This window comes from Protopterus annectens, chromosome 1.part0 (genome assembly GCF_019279795.1).
Source record: "Protopterus annectens isolate FY-2018-M chromosome 1.part0, PAN1.0, whole genome shotgun sequence".
NCBI lineage: Eukaryota > Metazoa > Chordata > Ceratodontiformes > Protopteridae > Protopterus > Protopterus annectens.
Window position 1 is genome coordinate 439,175,364 of NC_056725.1, and position 20,312 is coordinate 439,195,675.

Below are 20,312 nucleotides of genomic sequence, written 5' to 3' on the forward strand. Positions count from 1 at the left end.
AATTGGAGAGGGACTTGAAAGCATATAAAGAGGGTTATGCTTACCCAAAACCACTGAGTTCACAGAACTATGAGAATAGAAACAGAATTAACACTAATTCTGACTTTGGGCAAGATCAAAGGACAGTTCCAAATAGGAGAAATAGTACTGTGAGAAATGACGAAGGACCCAATAATGTGGACTTCATTAATGGAACTGTAGATGAAACTTTTAATGATGAAGGAGGTATGGACTATCAAATTAAGGGTGTTGGCTACCCATACCCCCAGGATAACAACCAACGGCAATCACAATCAAATCAATAAAACTACAGAGGGGGGAGGGGGAACAATTGGAGGCCGAACTTAAACAAGGCCCCAAGAAGAGATACAACACCCGCAGCAACAACAAGTTTCAGGACTGACTGATGTCATAACCAATAAACAGGGTGATTTTAAAATCTTTAAATACACCGAATGTTGTATTGACGAGGCTTTGGTTGAACTTTTTGCAATCCCATCAAATAGGTGTAATATTGCAGATCTGTTGATTAACTTTAAATTGTTCATCCGTAAGCTGAACCTCAGTGTTTTACTAGGAAATTCATTGTACAGTCATAATGAATTAAGGGTCACTAGCACCTTTAACCCTCCATGTAATGCAGTTATAGGTATGTTTGAACATTTATGTGAACAAGAATTTAGACAATCCACCGTTTAGACCTTTGGTGGATGCAAGGGAATCCATCACATACCCATGTGCAAAATTAGCAGATTCAATATAGAAAAAATATGTGGTTAAGGAAGTACAGATATTGAAGGACTATTGGTCCTTTTTGGAAGTAATAGAGTCACGAATATTCAATAGCGAATTAAACTTCCTTACAGTGGATGTATGTGATCTTTATTTATGTATACCACATAATTTAGGTACACAATGGGTAGTAGATTTTATTAGAGAAAAAGGAGCATCTAGGAATGAATGTTTGTTAATTGAACAACTATTAGATATAATTTTGAGAAATAATTATGTGACATTTGACAAAAAACTATTCCTACAGAGGATTGGGATAGCGATGGGTTCCCCAGTAGGTCGAGCTTTGCAAATCTAGTCATGGCCTACTGGGAAACCACTTTTATTTTAAACAGTGAGTGGAAAGAAAAAATCCATCTCTATAAGAGATTCTTGGATGATATATTCATTATTTGTGATGGAGATATTAGTCTTGCCAAGGAACTTGTTACTTTTTTCAATTCAACAAGTACATTTTTAAAATTTACAAAAAAATTTTCAGGAATTAAAGATTAGCTTCCTGGATGTTGAATTGAGTAAAAATATACAAGAAGGTAGATATATAGCAAAAATCTACAGAAAAAGTACTTACTCGAATACATTCCTACACTTTACAAGTTCACATCCTCACTACCAAAAGAAATCTGTAGTGAAAGGCCAGCTCGTACGAGCAGCCAGGATGATAACTACGAATGAGGACTTTGAACAGGAATGTAACTTATTACACAGGATGTTTTCACATAGAGGGTACCCTAGTCAATTTTTAGAGGACATTTTTCAAGAGGTAAAAACTAAGAGGAAAAATGGGATATACATACCCATTTTAAATGGATATTCCACTTTTGACCTAATAAATAAAACTGACACTCCAGCTAACAGTGCTTATGGACAAAAGATCTTAGCCTAAGGGAAGATACGAATATTACGACAGATGGTCTGATGGAAAATAAAAACTTTTCCCTGGCATTTACTTTTACTTATTGCCCGGAGGCTACAGATATCCAGAATATAGTAAGAAAATACTGGTTCTGTTTAAAACTGGATAAGGATGTCTCTAGTAAAATAGACCAATTTCCTACTATTACATTTAGGAAGGGACCCAATACGAAAAACTTATTAGAAACAAAATGTAAAGTGAAGTAAAACAATTTGGGTACACATAAATGTGGGGCATGTAAATACTGTCCTTATATAGACACTTCAAACACTTTTAGTGTTAGACATGAAACTTTTGCAATTTGGGACGTGTTTAATTGTAACACAAGGTCCATTGTTTACTCGGCCCAATGACAACATGGTACGTCATTCTATGTAGGGAAGACGGACCGTCATTTGAGGGATAGAATATACGAGCATTTATATGCAATTAGCAAGAAGAAATGTGAAAATGCTCTAGCAAGACACTGTGAGCAGAACAGCGGCCATAGATTTAAATTCATGGTGATTTGCCAAATAGATAACAACAACACGGGGGCTAGGTTCTTCAATGATAACTACATCAAGCTATTGCTTGAGAAAAGAGAATTAAGTTGCAACTGCATTTACGAGCATTTATGGACCCGGGTCTTAATGAAACTTGTTCCAACGCATGTATTTTAAAACTTAGGAGCCTTTGGAGATAGGTCATTTACAATGACGTGGTTAAACCTTTTTTTTAATAGTCCATTATAGTAAGGAATGTAGTATTCTGACGTGTATATATAACATACACCAACACTTCATACATGGTTATGAATATGTAACGTCTTCATGATATCCATGGTCAACCTAAGGTTAGTTTTTGGACAGGTTATTATAATTATAATTACATTTTTGAGGTAAGATCAATAGTACACTTTATGGGGCTATCACGTATTAACTTGACTTCATTGAGCACTATTTAGTGGCCATGTAAGCATCTTTAGACCATAGGACTAAATGTAAACACGAATACCAATAAAATGGTATCATTACACTGTATATATTACCCTCTATGTCACAGGTAATGATATATTGTTATTACTATTAATGTAACTTATTAGGTAAATTGTTTAGATATACAAACTCAATTTTGCAGTGGGGGAGTTATCTTTGCTTTTAATGCATTTAATGATAAACTCATCTTTTCACGTACCCAATACCTTAGAGTATGGGGTTTTGAATACTCTTCATTGCTAATTTTGAACTAGGTATATTATACGTGGTGGTACGGAATATTAAGAGGTTACGTTTTGGAATACACTATAATTCCAACAAGTAAACTACTGATGCTAGCATAAATGATTACAGCAGCTTTAGTTATTTTTTTAGAATGTCAGTTTTTCTTATATAGACTAATATTTTCAATGATTGTATTTATTTTAATACCATTGTAAAGTGCGACTTGTCTTGTTTTTTACTGATGTACAAGAAGGAAGTTACAGGAGTTTAATTAATATAATGAACTCGCTACATTGTAGCTTGTAATTATGGTACAACATTTATTTGTAATAGATAACTAAGAGCTAGTTAAGTATGGAGCTGGGAACGATTGGTCAGTGCTCTGGTTGTTTAACTATTTGAATTTTAACTGTTGGTATGGAACTGTTTGTCTGAAGAAGCCCGGATAAGATTTACGTTGATTTAGTTTTAACTGCACTGTTTTATTATTTTTTCTTGTTCGTACATGTCCTTAAATAAATTCAATGAATTTCCTGTGGAATCCCTGTGCATCTTTCCGTTTCTCTCGTTTGGAAGTCAGCGCCTGGTTTTTAGTTATTATTGTTGGATTTTCATTTATTGATAACTGTATTGATGCCAGGAGGGACATAAAGAACATTAATACATATTTCTTTATAATTGTTTAATTTCAGGAAAATAATAAAAAGGTTCTGCTGAATTGAATTTTGGTATTGGTTTATATAAGGGGAAATGTGTTAGCTGTTGGGAAATATTAAAGCAATACCACCACCTTTCCTCTTTATATGTTCATTGTGTATGATATTATAGCCAGGACTTGTAATTTCAGAGTCATTTATGTTGCCAAGTTAAAGCCAAGTTTTAGTTACAGCAAGAATATCAGACTTATATTGTGTAATCCAGGCATGTGGTTCAGCAATTCTATTTCTTATATGCATTTATAGCAGCAAAATATAGATTACTGGGGTTTGGGGCTGTCCATTGTAGGGCTAGAGTAGTATGTGGAAGAGAATTGTCTTGATGTTCATTGTGATAGGTGGGACCAGGATTTGGGTGAATGTCTCCTGCTAAAATAATTTTAGTATATTGGGGAATCACTAATACTTGATTTTTAAACAGTATATTTCTGCTTAATTTTGGAGTTAATCAGTCTATACTTGGAGTAAAGGTGAAGGGCATCATTAAATAGGTTCGGTGTGATGTGTGAAGAGTGTAGGGAGGAAGCATGAGTAGGTAGTTGGGATAGAGTTGTGGGGATGTTGAGATCTATTATAGGGTCATGGTAGGATGAGTGATGGTCCATTAGGAGGAGAAGAACAGAGGGTAAGCTGAGTATTAGCATGATTAAGTAAAGGGATCTGTATATTATTATTATAAGAGGGGTATTTAGCGGTGGTGGAGTCTGAAAGTTCATACAAAGTAGGTAGGAAAGAAATATTTTCTATGAAGGAAGAGAGTTAGGTTGTCCTAGTATCTTCTCGGGAATGTAAGGAAACTGGGGGTTTAAAAGGCTAGCTAGAGTATGAAAATGTAGGTAAAATAGGAGGAAATTAGGGTTTATTTGGGAAAAGTAGAAGGTACACTGTAGAATACATAGATGTTGTTAGAGAAGAATGTGACTATGAATGTATTTTATTTCATTTTCTAAATACAGAAACCTGTCACCCAAGAAGACTAAGTAACTGGCATATACAGTCTAATCTACTGGTCAAGAGAAAAGACAGTGTCCAACTTAGTAAATGGTCCTTAGAGTATAAGCACAACTCCATCGGGTAGGGAGGTGGGATGTTAAAAACTAATTTCTAGCACAGACAGGCAGATATTTGACTAGATGAAGTTAATATATATATAGGTTCTTCAAGTAAAATTTGCTTACATTGCACAAAGACATAATTCTCAGTGAAAATGTTTGGGAATTGACTCTTCTGGCATAGCTTCTGCAGTATTGGTGTCAGATGTAGTGACCACAAGCTATTGTACAAATTCTCAGTGAAAATGTTTGGGAGTTGGCCAGTATGGCAGAACTTCTGCAGTATCGGGATCAGATGTAGTGACCACAAGCTCTGCACTGTGAGGAAGTTGGTGACTAGGTGCTAGCATGTACTATGTAACAGGCAACTGTAACAGCAGATTTCAAGTTGCTAGAAATTTTGTCTGAATTTTATGTTATCCTGGTTATTTAATCTGCCCACAACATTCTTGTGAGAGTATACAAGCCAGCCAAAGTGCCTTGAATATCAGATTTATTTTTAAATTTTTCCCTTTGGGATAAAGGCTTTGTTTGTCATGTTAATAATAAGAAAGTCATGAGAGATCATTCTTCCGCACCGTAATTCCACTGAATAAAATTTGTTCATTGCTTTTAGTATTATACAAGGACTGTACTTGTTTTAGAAAGCAATTTATATAAAGATTAGAACATCTGTATGAACATTAAATTATATCATGGTCATATAGTCTATGGTGGCTTAAAATACCTGCAAGTAATTGTCATTTGTAAAAAAAGCTAAATGGTTACCCATAAAACAAAAATCTAACCTACTTTTAGGATCCCAACTGTACAAACTTCTCCAACTCTACACATTTACTCCCCTTGCAGATAGCCCTCACAAAAAACCTCCCTGTACAACCTAAGACACTACAACTGGAGACACTACAACTGGAGACACTAGTCACAAGCCACACCAACTCTCATTACCCCTAGAACCAAACTCCACAGCACTGTATGTGCTTTATCCTCTCTGGCACCTACTCTTTGGAATGCTCTTGCCATCAACATAAAGGAAGACAACTCTTATTATAAATTCAGAATGCAAGTCAAAAAGTGCTTCTTCATCCGAACCAAATGTTTCTACTTCATTACAGGACATTTCACCTAACCTATCTCCTTTCTGAGTTTCTTCTCCCGCTCAAGATTCACTGAAGATTAAACCAGTTTAGAAACTAATGTATATATTGTGCATTATACTCTGCTTAATTGTACATTGTGCTGTGCTTCTTCACTGAAATGTATATACACAGCTTTTTATATGTAATTAGTTTGAATTGTCTGAATTATTCTGATATTGCTTGCATTTCTGTAGTTTTTGTTTGTGAAATGTTTTTTTATTTCATCCAGGCTGAGCCTGAAATTGGTTAATACTGATCAGCACACTACCCTGGTAAACAAATATGAATAAATATATGAATAAATAAATAAATTAATTAATGAATAAATAAATACATTTGTGGAGTATTGTTTACAAAGGTTTACTATTAAAATTATGAAATTTAAAACAAATTTCATAATTAAAATGTTGTGCACCGGGCAGCACCGGTTAGCTAGGGTTACATTTTTCCCAGCTCCACTAAGTCTCCTCTTCAGTTTTTCACTTGAAACTAGTCTAACTCTCAACCTAAGCTCTCAAAAAGCATCCAACAGTCCAGCACTTACTCAGATCTAATAGCAAGCACTAATATACCCAGACACTTGACTGCCCAGCAGGGCAAGGCTCTTTATCCACCCCTCACCAACCAAGCGACTAAGCAGCTCACCCTACTATTCAGGCATGACCAAAGGGCAACTTCAGGTGGTGAATCTGGGTATCCTGAGGCAATGTTACAACTGACTCATGTACACAGACAGCCCTCTCCTCTTACCACAAAACACTAACATATGCGAGAGTTGCAATTATACAGCCAAACTGGAGGCTAAAGTCTCTCCACCCAAGACTGTAACAGACAGTCATGAGGAGAAGGCTAACACTTGCACCACACCTCCAGCCTCACATAGACCTACTAAACCAGCACTGGCAAAAAATACACATAAATACACAAAATCATACTCGGAGGCTCTAAATAAAAATGTGCAAAAGCATCAGAGAGCTTCAAAGCAGACACCCACAAAACCTGCACCTCCCGTCAAAAACCAGACAACACATAAAACACAAAATCAATGTGCTGCACAATCACAGCCATTAAGGTGAAATAACATACCTAACAGACTAGTAATAGGTGACTCTATAGTCAGGCACACTGACACCCCACTCACTAGGCTGGACAAGGAGAAGGTTACTGTTAGCTGCCTGTCGGGAGTCAGACTCCACCACATAACACAAGCACTCAGGTCACTCCAGAACAAGTACAAATATGACTCTGTCATTATTCATGTTGGTAAGAATGACCTGAGACATACCTCCCTGGAATACATGAAAAGTGACATGGAAGAGCTCTCTGATCATGTAGCCCAGGTGGGTATGACCCTGACCCTGAGTAGCATCCTGCCCTCACCAAGAATGATACCTCGGTATAAAGAAAAAATGATCAATTTCAACAACTGGCTAAGCTTCTGGTGTCATTCAAAGGGGATCCAGTATCTGTCAGCCTGGGATGGCATGCTCGACAAATCGCGTTGCTTCACAAGAGACGGCTTGCACCTGTCACCCCTTGGCTTTCGAATACTGGCCAAGGCTCTTGTGGCCCCCATAGTGCCTTTTTTAGGCAAGGCTCAAAATTCAAACCCACCTCCGTAAACAGCACAAGTAAAAAAAAATGAGGGTTATGCTACTCAATGCCAGGAGTTTAAATCTCAAAATGCATGCGCTCAAAGCACTCCTAAGTATGGAGAACGTCGACATCTGTGCAATAACGGAAACCTGGTTCAAGGCTCCAGAGAGCACTCCAGCACTACTGGGCTATAACTCATACCACACATTTCAGCCACAGAACATGGACTGAAACACGAAATGAGGGGGTGTACCCATATTCACCAAGGATATGCACACCTCCAGGTTAGTGGCGCAGCATGATACCTCTGAGATCATCCATGTGCAGCTAACATCAGGCAAATCTGCAATGCAAATTGTAGCCTGCTACAGATCACCCTCCATGACCCAGGACCATCACTCCGCCTTTCCGGAGACACTGGAAAACATGAAGGTCCTACTGAACACCCTGATATTGGGCGATTTCAATTATCCTACCATTAACTGCAAAAACTACTTGAGTACAAACTCCCAGGCTCAGTGCTTCCTAGAATTTATCAACTCAAATGCCCTGGATCAGCTGGTAAACTCCCCTACAAAAGGACACAATATATTGGACCTGGTCATCACCAACATGAGCGACAGGTGTTCTGTACCGGAGGTCAACCCATTGCTGGTTAGATCAGACCATAAACTAATCACCCTGGACGTCCACACTCCATCACCACCTCCAACCAAGGAAACCACAGTGAAAAACTTTTCTAAAGCAAACTTCACCTTACTTAAGGCAGAGGTGGTAAGTTTCACGGCCCCCACGCTAAAGGATAACATTGCCCAAGATGCAGAATCCTTTACAATTGCACTCTATGAGCACCCACAAGGATGCATGGATCGTGTTATCCCTAGCAAAACCAAGACTCACTCCCCTAAGAGGAGGAAACCAGTCTGGTGAACCCCTGCCATAAACAGGTTATACAACAAAAGAAGAAAACTAGTTCAGAAAAAAAGCAAATCCCAAGAAGGAAAGACATCCCTAATCAGTATCAGTAAAAACTAAGGTCCCTCATAAAATCATCCAAGGCTAACTTTGAAAGATAAATAGCAAAGGATTCGAAAAATAACCACAAAGCCTTCTTTAGCTATGTCAAGAATCTAAGTGGCAACTCGCAGATATGCTCTGAGCTAGTGCAAAATAGCATAAAATATACTGAATCTACTGATACTGCCAACATCCTGGCAGATAGATTCAGTGCAAACTTCACCTTCCTCTCAACTTCAAAAGGGCCCACAACAATACCAGAGAAGTGTAGTGTCCCAGAAATCACAGAAGCACAGGTGAAAACAGCCCTTTCAAAAGTTAAAAACACAGCATCAGTGGGGCCAGATAGTGTCCCAGGCTGCGTCTTGCACGAACTACAGAACAAACTAACCCCCCACCTAAACACACTGTTCAACCTCAGCCTCTCCATAGGCTACATGCCCATAGAATGGCACACTGCAATAGTTGTTCTACTCCACAAAGGAGGGGCCACAACTGACCCTGGTAACTATCTCCCCATAAGCCTGACTAACCTGGTCTGCAAGGCTATGGAGCGCATCATCATGGAACTCATTAACAAAAACATTGGGAACCTCCAAACACTTGACCCAACCCAGTTCGGCTTTGTTAAGGACAGATCATGCCTACTAAACCTGGTTGACTTCTTCAAGACAGTCACCAAGGCCATAAATGAGGGAAAGGTTGTTCACAGAGCCTACCTTGATCTCACCAAGGCATTTGACACCATTCCTCACTCGGGTATTATAGAAAAACTCACCAGCCTGAACGTAAACCCCTATGTTCACAAGATGGTTTGCCAACTGGCTTACAGACACAACTCACACGGTAAGAATAGTGGGCTCCAGGTCTGACTCTAAACCAGTCACAAGTGGTGTCCCGCAAGGCTCGGTTCTGGGACCCCTACTGTTCCGCATATACTTCTCAGAAGTATAGGCAAACACAGGAGGACTATGGCTAACCAAGTTTGCCGATGACTTTAAAACTGGGAGCCATAACTGACTCTCCGGTTGACACGGACATCCTTCAAAAAGGCCTTACTGAGACAGACACCTGGTGTCAAAGTCATGGCCTCAAGCTAAATGCCAAAAAATGCATAGTCATTCCATTTGGGAAAAACAAAACACCCATGAATTACCACACAGGCGGCAGCCCCCTTAATACAGAAGAGGTAATAAGAGATCTGGGGACCCAGGTAGATAGTAATCTCTCCTTTGACAATCATATTGCCAAAGTAGTTAGGAAATCCTTCTGTGTGGTCCATCTAAATACTAAGGGATTCCCATCTAGAAATAAAGAGGTTATTGTACCCCTCTACTCGTCACTCATCAGACCCATCATAGAGTACAATGCCCATTTGTGATGTACCTCACAAGACACTTCCAACAGCTGGAAAAACTACAAAAGCACCTCACCAAGAGGATTACTGACCTCAAACATATGTCCTATGCAGCCCGACTGAAAAACCTCTGTCTGTACTCAGTGACATATCGCATACTCAGAGGTGATCTCTGTCTGACTTACAAAGCCATGTCCAACTCAGAATTGATGGACATGCTCTACCTAAAGAAATCCAAGTCACTGCGAGCCACGTGCTCTAGTGAGCTAAACCTCACCACAACAATAAATAGAACATGCTGGAGGGATAGATTCCTGTCACAGGGATAGATTCCTGTCACAGAGACTCCCCATGCTTTAGAACAAAATTCCTAACTACATTAGGCAGAGCCCCTCACTAACACTCTTCAAGATAAGCCTTGACGAGTGGATGGGTAACAGAAAATACACCCCTGGGATCACTTCATTGGCTCTGCTTGACAGAGGCTCAGTTAATTAATCAATGGGGTGGCAAAAGCAGACACACTCTTGCTAGGCTTAGAAATGCCCTCGGGCAGATAGCCTAATACCTACCTATGAACCTATGGACCTAAATGTTGAGGTGTATTGTCGAATCTGCAGATTTATGACTGTTCAGACATTCGGAAATCTTCAGTAATTGCCAAAATATTCGAATTTGACATTTTACGGCAATTAACAACAATGCTACCCTAGCCGTAAATCCCTAACCCCTACATATAACATCCCATCCCTAACCCCTACATATAACATCCCATTTTTGCAGGGAGGCTGCACCCCACTGCACCCACCCTAACTATATATTACAACTCTGAGATCGCACTATAGTGAGGAAAAGGATGTATTTCCCTAACCGCACTGTACCATGATCTCTGTACATCCCTTCAAGCATTTATATTAGTGAATGCACAGGACATTCTCAAATATAAACGTTCGAACATTCAGAATGTACTCATATGAACTATTCGAACATCTGTAGTTCGAATTGTTCATAGGCATATATTCTGACTTCGGGATTTTAATAGAAAACCATGTACAAGTGCTTGTTAATATTCATGGGAAGCTGCATAAGTCCCAAGATGCCTTTCTGTGTAGAAATGAGCTTTGACTAACTAATGTTTATGTTTGCCTATTATACTCTGTGTAATCATTTTTCTGAAAGTGCCTGTACATCTTATATATCCCATGACCATGGAAGGAGAAAATCAAGATAAACATATGAGATACTGTTTCATCTTTCCATTGTAAGACAGGTGGGGTACAAATTGCACCTCCCTTATAAGTTCTATACAACACACATTGCAGCTCATGTCATTTTTGTATTAATCTGTTGGACAACAACCTGGACACATTTATTTATTTATTTTTGGTTTAGTCACTTAGTATTAATCTTCATATGCCCTCCATTTTGTAGCCTGGCATTGTTTATTACTAATGTGTATTCACTGTGTAGTTGTGAGATCTTGGCTATCCCCATCACTGTGGGCAGTAGCTTTTATGGGATGGATGGACAGATTTTCATGGAGACTAGGTCCATTTGTATGGTGGCACATTACCTATAGAAATCCATCCCTGTCTATTCATATAGTACAGTACCCTCAGATGGTCGCTTGACTTTGTACAGGCTCATTATACTACTGAAGACACTTGTGGCCATATTAGATAGCTTTCACTCCATATACGATATGAGAGCTCTTGTTGGATGATTAATCATTTTAGTGGCTAATCATCTAGCATCTAGATTCACTCATGATTTCACATTACCTCCACAACAATTAGAATTTTCACCACTGTCCCATCATGTCATCATTTTACCTTGCATTTCTATTAAATGTCTTCACATGTGATAACTAAAGGTAATGTAAAGGTGTTATGGATCAGCTATCCCTAGGCTAGAAGAATAATTTTTTTTAAATAATAGCTCCTGCAGTTCCTCTCCCCTAGCACAGATAATGTGGTACACCAGAATGAATAAATGACTGTCAGTTTGCTAGAATTATTAAAAATGCATAATAAGTATAAAGCGTATGCCACTATACAGATACCATATAACCAAATATGCTGAAAGGTCCCTAAAAAATGGACCTGGCCAGAAAGAGGGAAACTGAAGAATAACTGATTGCGTCAAGTAACTGACAAGCAGACTACATTTTAACAAGGACCCCCATAACTCAGATGTGTTTTTAAACTACAATATGAAAACAAAGAAAAGGAAAATGAAACTTCAACAGATGAAACTGGAGGAGGATTTTTGGAAACAATATGGTGAAAATAATACTTTGCTGAAATGATACCGTAGAGATGAACACTTTCCTAGAGTGGGTGGACTATCTTCAGGAGCATGCTGTCAGTGCCTTGACAAGGTAGAAATTTAATTAGAAGACTCATAATCACATGCCTGAAGGGAAAAAAATCTGATGATTTCTGATGTTTCTGTGAGAGTAGAAGAGCTGTGCTTCATGCAATACTTGAAGCTTAACATATAACTATGCATGCACCTTAAAATGTAGGGTGAAAGAAAATAGTCTATGTGTCTGCAGAGTTGAGTCCTTTCCAAGACCATTTATATTTGCCTTACAAGTCCTTAAAACTGTTATAAATATATAGTGATTCACAGCATCTAGGAAGAAAAAGGTTCATTTCAAGAGAAGTAAAAACTAATCAGTCATCACTTTAACAGCACTAATCAAGGTAGAAGATATTTCCACCAGTGGCTACATTATCAGAGAAGACAGCTACACAACTTAATTAAAATACTAAGAGATTTTCTAAACAGTCTTGTTGTGGCTATTACACTTACTAGAAGAAACATTTTGGGAGCTTCAACACTATATGTGGCTTAAGATAGAAGTAACAATATTACAGCATAAGTTAAATGAAGACGCTTTGATGGACTAAGTATGTAATACAACTGCATCTATCTCTCCAAAAACACAAAAAAGAAAATCAGTGAGTGAATGAGCTGAAGTTATACATCAGATATGCTTGCTAGCTTGCCGTTAAGGACCTTAATGAACTCTAGGCTTCTTGGAGTCTAGAAGTCTAGAGAAGAGCTGTAGTGATTTTGCACATTATTGTGAGACAATAACTAGTGCATATATAATGAACCAAACTATATAATAATTTATTTTTCTTGACTGCACTTAGCTTGATTTCCACTCTTAGACAGATGTTATTCATGCCTTCTTTCTATGAATCAAAATATATTTTGATTTTACCATAAATAAAGGTTGTTCAGCTTTTAGAAAAAAATGTATAGGCTTTAAGTGTTTCTGTTATTTGATCAGAACTCTTATATTTCAGATAGAAATGTATCAACATACTCACAAAGGAAATGTGTGAAAGGTGAACATATACCCCAAATCAATTTCACAGTCACATACCGCTGTGCAGTTTTGGTTACTAGGCTGTCACAGTTCAAGGTCATTGAATAAATACACCTCTAGCTTTGAACTGAGAATTTCATCTGCTATAAATCTTTATTTCACATCATTGCACATTCTGTAATATTTTAGGATAAAATTCATAGTCATTATCATACTAAAGATTATATCCAATGGCACTGAATGATTTCTAATTCTTTACTTTCCCTTTTGTGAAAACTTCTTATCTTTCATCCGTCTGTATAAATCACTAGATGCACTTTTAATATGCACTTTGATTTCTGTTAGAAATAATCTCTTCGGTTAATTTATTTCTATGTAACTAAATCTTCTACGTTGTCCATTTACAATATTTGTTTACAAATGTGCTTGTTTTGCTAATCCTGCTTTATGAAAAATACTGTGTATGACAAACTTTCAATTTATATTTAAGTCCATAATCACATTTTCTCCTGTTCATATATCTCATACTTTTCCAGATGCATTTTAATGTTCTGTCTCTCAAATCAGTATTCCAAAATCAAGATTATTTTTAATCTCTAAGCTCATTTATTCAGGGAAATCCCTGACTGCAAGACTAATGTATTTAAGACAATAATGTCTCACTTTAGGAGAATTAGTGACAAGGTCAGAATGTCATAGTACAATGGCATCAAGGGTCTTATTTACTGAGACACAGCAGTAGAAAAATGCATGTCTCTGGATTCTACAGTATTATTTGCCATTGTTCATAAACTAATTTGAAGTCATCGAAGCTTGAAAACACTACTGTTCAAAAAGCAAGCTAGCTGTATACTAGAAACTTGCTTTACTAGTCTATTAATGCCTGAATGGCTTGCAAAAATATTCCAACTGCATTTTGGTATGTATACAAATTTTATAATGTTCTTTATGCAATACTTTGAAAATAACTAATAAATCTCGAAAAATATCTTGTCTTAAAAAAAATACTCTTGCAATTTGTAAGGGCTGTCACTGTCAGTTGCATATAAAGATGTAGCAATACATTTTTTGTAAAAGCTTGCACACTTAGTGTTTGAATCCTGTCCATTGCACCTGCAGTTCATTTACATTACTTCCCACTAGGTGGCAACATCCTAGTAATCCATTCCAATCAATACTAAATAACACTATAGAGTGTTCATTCCTCCATTATCTAGCTGGATCTTTGTAATGTGTTAAACATTCTACCTCCATTTGCTTAGCCTGCTGTCCTCTTTTGCTGCGATCCTTCTTTAACAATTATACTTTAAACTGAGTCCCTCAGACACATGTCAGCTGATCTGTATATTTCAGAAAAATGGTTGACATTTTCAGATTTGAATTTCTTTCTTTATCACTTTCTAATCAAATATGATCTCTTATGGAAAAAAAAGTAGAGATGAGCTGAAAGCTGTGTTCTGACTAAACTGACATGTTGTTACTCTTAAACCTATCTAGTTTCATATCAGCTTATAAGCTTAGATGACTATACTGTGCGATGAAGTATTTTTGGTCTCTTTATTTTTTATATAAATAAATAACTTGATTTCATAAGTATAGTAAAAATGCATCCACACCCCTTCCCCCTTATGAATTCACTCAGTTTTTCCATATCAGACATAATCACAGTATTAAAACATTTTGCTAACTTGTACTGCAAATATTCACTAGCACCAATAACTGGATGATTGAGGAGTTTGCTTCTCTCACCATCAACAAGGTATGCCCAGATGTAGCATCAGTGCTAGCACTGCAATCCATGATGAATGCATTGAAGTGCATTATGGGAAGAGGAAGAAAAGTGCAGAGTTTGCCCAGTTGGCAGTTATCCTTTCCAGAACAGAAGCAATTTAAAGTTACAGTGTGTTACACATTGCAACAATATGCTGCTAAAGCAGACATGTAGGAGACCTGAGTGCATATGCAGACCTGCATTTTTCAGTCAAGTGCCAACTTCTTAGTTTTTAGTGTTTAAGACCCCTTATTATCCACAACTTTAAGAAGAAAGAATACCCATGTTTAAAACACCTACAAAATAAAAAAATTCACAAATATGTATAGAGTGTATGTGCATGCTGAAAAAAAATCAACATTAGACTGGACCTCAGAAGAAATGCTACTTAGTACACATGTGTAAATGCATTGCACATGCGCTGGTGGTACAAGGTGCATATGAAAACAAGCTTTGCTATATGCATAAGCAATTATGCACCACGCAAAATTAGCAGCTCTCTGACCATACACTAGACCACTGTGGTGTTATCATTAACCATCACTTGACAACAGTCTACAACAGTTCCACAGAAGAGACGCAGACTGTACAATAGTTTGACAACATGATTCTCTGTACCCAGAGCTGTCTGACTGTAACACACAATGCCTGTGATATTACAACTGAGGAAGTGATGACACAATGTAAAATAAAATATTGGCAATCCTCTCCCACCTACTCAACAAGCATTCACCACTCTCCCTTCTTACCAGTAAATATCTCATCTTCATAAGATTATCAGCTATTTCCCATACTATTGCTACAAAATTATAGGAAAATCACAGGCGCAAAAAAAGCTATTTGAAGGCTTGGATACTGTAAAACACAGTAGCATCCTACACTGGTATAGTCCACATCCCAAGCTTCCCACAGCAATGGGGAATGAAAGTAATAAACAGAGATACAATGGTAGCCCTGCAAAGGACATTTAGAATGTGCCCCCTGCTCTTTTGAAACCAGAGTCATTTGACAATTACAATGAGTGGTTTCTCCTACTGAGTATCAGTTACAATTTGAAGGATATGGATACAGGCTCTAACCCTGATTTGTGCAGAATACAACCAAAAATTCTGAAATTATCCAGCCATGCCCTTAACAAACCATTAGCTCATTAGTTCATACTTACAGTCATTCAGTCACATCCCAGATTCTTCCACATAACCACAAACATGCCATGATTATTCTCATTGCCGAATGCCCCTCCCCCACCACAGTTAAAGACATTCTCTGCATTGTGAGTTTCTGCTCCATTATAAAGATTCTGGAGAAATCTATCTATGACCAGATACTTGAATATATTGCAAACTACAACATTCTTACAGGCACCATGACTTCTGCCTACTCTTCAGTGTACAACAGCTATTTATTCAGTCACAAAATCTGGCCAGCTTTGAGCGAGGTAAACATCATTCACTAACCTTCTACACCTCAGCAGGGCATTGGAAGCTGTAGTCCCTGCAGCCATACTAACACATCCACTGATACTGGTTTATTTTCTAAATTAGTACAGTGAATTCAAAACTATTTATACAAAAGAACAGACAGAGTAATGGGAGCAAACAAGCCACTGTAACTAGGAGCACCATATCTATGGGTCCTTAAAGGGTCTATCATTGGCTGTCTTTTACTCTGTTTATTAATAGCCTTTCCTGGGCTCTACCACAAAAAAACTATTCCATGCACCAATTATATTTGCTGATTTGGTCCAATAAGATCCCGTCCCTGCTGAGCAAACAGCTGCAAGATGACATTAAGGCTATTTGGAATTGGCTACACAATAATAATCTTTCCATAAATGCTGAGAAAAACCACTGTGATTTTGTCTGGTACAGGCCAAAAACTAAAGAATGTTCATGCACTCTAACCGTCCCCAAATTGCTCTTATCATAACCTCACTGTAGACATGTCTAGGTATTATCATATATCAAAACACTTCCCTTCATGTTCATTCTGATGTGCAAGTGAGCAAAGTACTAACCCAAACAGAGGTACCTTACAAAATATCTCACTGGAATACAATATCCCTATAATTACCTTCCTCTCAGCCAAAATACCACTCTTGCAAAAAACTGCTGAGAGCATCACTATACTCCAATAAAATCTGGATTCTTGTAACAACAGATACTGCCCCCACTTCTGAACAAATGTCAACTGAGAAACTAGATGTGTACCTTTAGAAGGAATGACAACTTTTACCCTAAACATGTGCTAAAGGTCATTCTCCAAAACAGTACCTACTGTGTGGAATGATGTTACAGAGAATATTAGGAATTTTGTGAAATCACTAACTTTCGAACAATCACTCAGAGACCATCTGCTCAAACAGACTACATACAAATGCTTTGGGGAAACTGGTATTGCTCTCTTGTATCTGTAAACTTTACATTTTGCTGAAACATTTTGTCTTTTGTTGCTGATTTTGTAACACAGTGGGATGGGGTGACTTTTACTGATTTCTTGCAGAATACTGTCTATTTTTTTAATTTTGAGTTGATGTTTATAGTGTATATCACAAATTGCTTCAACAACCAACTTACCTAATGACTTGCAAAACTGTCTACCTGTAATTCAGCATCATAGCTAGTCATATATATTTACTTACTAATAGCTACGCTAAAGTCTTTTGTGCTGAGCTTCATTGGAGCATAGTTGAATTTAATGTATTACAAATGTTATTTTGCAGTCTATACTTCTCTGTAATAATGTAATACTTATGCAACTATTTGTTGTTTGCCCTGCACCTTATGTAAAGCATTTTGTGTGTGTGTGTGTGTGTGTGTGTGTGTGTGTGTGTGTGTGTGTGTGTGTGTGTGTGTGTGTGTGTGTGTGTGTGTATGTACTCTATTCCTGGTTTGTAATTGGCTTTGCATTAGTGGTTTGGTGGTCCAAGCCATGGCTGAAAAGGGCCTCCAGATCAGATCACAAACCTGGTTAACAAAAAATAAATAAATATGTTACTGGATCTCATCCTTCCATTATCCGCAACAAAATATCCTGGAACTAACTGACCTGTAAAACGTGGGAGCATTTTGTGGTATCTACCTCAAGCAGGCAGTCAGAGTCACAATATTCCAGATACAGTTGCCTTGCAGAGCATACAGGTCTACATGAAGTGACAGATGAAAGGGGATGGCATACTAAAGGGAGCATTTTCATTCTGCCACCCCCCTCCCCACTGTTTCTTCTTTCTAATATCCTCCTGAAGTGATTTGATCTGAATCCTGCTTTTAAATCAGTCTCCACTTTTCTTCCTAATTTATTCTTGGTCTCAGTGCTAGCTTGTACGGATTGCCAAATGTATCAATTAGTTACTAATATACTTTTTTAAAAAGTTTTCAGCTTACTTTTTTCGCCTTCTCCCTTCACCAACCCTTGCAAAAGTGAACAGTGCATACTCTTATATTGCCTTGAAACATAAATGGCTGCTTTCCGATAGCCCAATTTCCTATATTCTTTCATTGAACATGCTAGTGGGCAAATCTGAACTGTTTCCTATTCTGCATCAAAGAACATCCCAATAACATCCTTGTCAGTCCATTAAGAAGCTGAAATGACCTGAGCCACTATCATGGCAAAATGACTTGCATTCTGAATAATGACAAGCAGTCCAGCACTGTCAGTGTGTATGAAACTTGTGACCTGCAGGTTCACTGATGGCATCTCTTTCTTTTTTTTTTTTAATTTAACAGTGAAATTACATTTTGATCTTCACAAACAGACAGTCATGATTTATCTCACAGACCCACTCCAGTAACTATTTTGGTTTCATTTTTTGTTATGTGTTTTAATCGTATGTTACTTCTCTTTAACTCTATAATGCCATAGTTTCATTGGTACACCCAGTCGTCTCAGAATAGTAATTGTCAATGTGCTCTCCTGCTAACAATATGTGCTTATGTTGTTAATTCAGTAGGACCTTGTTAACTGGTCTCTGTGGTGTGTTAAAATGCCGTGTCTTGTGTTATACAACAGGACCAAGGACGGTATTCGTAGTCATTACTCTTCAGCATTGCTGGTGTTTGTGTGGGTCACAAAAAATGAAGTTGATGCTTGATTCAGTGATAAAAAGAACAAAGCTGCACCAAACAAAACCAAATAAAACATAACTGAGAAAGGCTTATGCAAATAAGGTAATAATGAGATGGAAATGAGGAATGTGTGAAAAATCTGCAACTTTCACAAGTGAATATCTCCTCCTGTTTGCAATTCAGGTCACTTTTTGATACTTGTTTCCAACAGGCACAGTTGGATTATAATAAATTAAATCCACATGCTTTCAATCCACTTTGTAATTTGTGAAGATCCTCAGTTTCATTGCAAGCCTGGCTGCTTCTCACTCTGAGTTACTCATTTTGGTTGTGCTGAAATCATGTAAATGATGCACTGCTATCTGATTTTGGAGAAGAAGGTAAAGGCAAAGGATAACTTACATTACATTTACTAAGCAGGGATGAGTCAACAGGTTTAGAGTTGACAGTCATATAATACGGGCTATGTTGATCCTGTATGGTCCATAAATGGGAACTGGGAGAATGTATGGCCTTTCTATACCTGCAAATACCAATGTCTGTGTAGCCCTCACTATACTTGCCTCTGGGAATTTCAGAGACATTGGGATCTCACAGGTTTGGCATATGTGGATGAGCATATCTCTTTCCCAGGATCACTACAGTAATGAATCAGCACCATGAGTGCTTTGCACATAATGTCACACCTTCCTGTCCCTTGTATCTGTGCAGTAAATATCTTAACCATTGTGCTATGCTTGGTTTGATAGTTTGCACTCATCACCAGCATGTCAGCCCAGCATCCTGACAATATCCATATCCTGGCAATGCTTAAGCCCTGACGATGCTCCTGTCCTGACAATGCCCATAATTCTCACATTTGGTACACAAGTTCATTGTTCCATCTCTTCCTGCATGGCACGATTTCTCATGGTAACCACTTGGTCAGTTATAATGTTGTTAACCACAGTTATTTTTGTGTCTATAAAGTGGCAGAAGTAGGCCTGAGTAATTACCTCCTGTTTTGTTTTGTGTTCACTCTTTGTTTTGTTTTCCAGGTGATGCAAGCTACCACTTGAAGCTTGGCTAGTAGCACCTGCCTATAACCCACAGGGAGCTGCTGAGGACCACTTTAACATTGTCCTGTCCCAGACATGGATAGTCATTAAACAGTTTTTGGACTACTCAATACCTGTTTGCATTTGCCTAGATGAGTCAGGGAAGGGACTTTTGGTATGAGCCTATTATTGCATGCAGAATGTTTGATTATTTATTGGTTTGGTACACAACTGCCATAGTCAGTCAGTGATAGTGGTATTGCAGCTCCTTCTTTGTCCCACGGGTAATGATAACAATGGTGGCCAG